Source organism: Carex rostrata, chromosome 5 (genome assembly GCF_964058835.1).
Source record: "Carex rostrata chromosome 5, lpCarRost1.2, whole genome shotgun sequence".
Lineage (NCBI taxonomy): Eukaryota > Viridiplantae > Streptophyta > Magnoliopsida > Poales > Cyperaceae > Carex > Carex rostrata.
The window spans coordinates 2,592,076-2,593,261 of NC_135922.1; the positions used below are offsets into that span (position 1 = coordinate 2,592,076).

The window sequence follows — 1,186 nt, forward strand, 5'->3', positions numbered from 1 at the left end:
AACACGACGCAAAATCACTATATCAAAGAGTCTTACAATACAAGATGATAATCAAGCCAATAACACTTTCTTACACTCTTTTACAATTACATAAGCTAATTCACGATATTATCAGTGTATTCGGTAGATTGGTACAAGAGATCAGAAAATCTTACAAACAAACTTGGAAAAGAGGTTTAGTTCTAAGAGAGAAGAGAGCAGCTCACCACCAAATGAATCATTTTGTCTTCACATTATAACAATAGCACGCCAGACCCAATAACAGCAGTTATTATGGGTGCATTTGAGGTCGAAAAACAAAAAAAATACATTACAACTCAGCCGTTACAGGATAACAAAAGTCCATTATAAGTTCAAAAAACAAATGATCAAACCTGTTCTTATCAGCCATTGCCAGCAATCAATCATTGGTACTGTACATATCAGTTTGAAAACATAACAGCCATTGCAAGGTTAATCTCTGGTAAATAAAAAGAACATACATTATTAACAAGGTTGAACTACAGCAAATAAACTCTGGTAAATAACAGTCCTGTAATGAGAAACCAGCCATTGCAAGGGTAACCACTAACCAACCGCACCACAATTTACTCAAACTAAGAAAAAGAAAAATCAGAATCAATTCCAAGTCTTCAAATGAAGTTAAGCAACCTAGTTGGAAGCTGACAACTCATAATTAATCAAGTTTTATATAATGTGGTATATTACCAGTATCTATTGTTTGCATTCTCCAAAAGATATGTTAACGCATCCACCTCATCACCCAGCAAATCAACCTAACAAATACAGACAGAAAAACAAATAAAAATTTGTGCCTTTAATGGAATGGAAAATTTTACCCTCCAAATTTCCTGGAATGCAACTTGTTCTTTTTCACATTCTCACTCAAGAGTTAGGAAATAATTAATTTACATTCTGAATTTGGCAAGAATGGTACCTCTTTCTTAGCCAGGCAAAGATTATCACTTCACATGAAAAGAAACAACAGTGTAAAAGATGACCTACCTGAAGACAAAAGAAAAAAGAACTAATAAACATAGCATAGAAAATATTACAAATGACCAAAACACCCAGAAGGGAGGGTGAATGGTTGCCTTAACAAAAATTCAACTGTTTTGCTTAATTTGCAGCAGATGGTAAAATCAAAATCCAACAAGATAAAACAAGCAAGATGCACAAACAAATT

The 1,186-nt window shown here is 33.5% G+C and overlaps 1 long non-coding RNA gene across 1 annotated transcript; it reads right to left on the reverse strand.

Moving 5' to 3' along the window:
• LOC144554214 (uncharacterized) lies at positions 1-778 on the reverse strand. The gene is made up of 2 exons (XR_013511565.1): positions 709-778; positions 1-460 (listed from the first exon to the last, which is right to left on the reverse strand). It is a non-coding gene; the product is annotated as an uncharacterized LOC144554214 (long non-coding RNA).
• Positions 779-1,186: the final 408 nt, after the last annotated feature.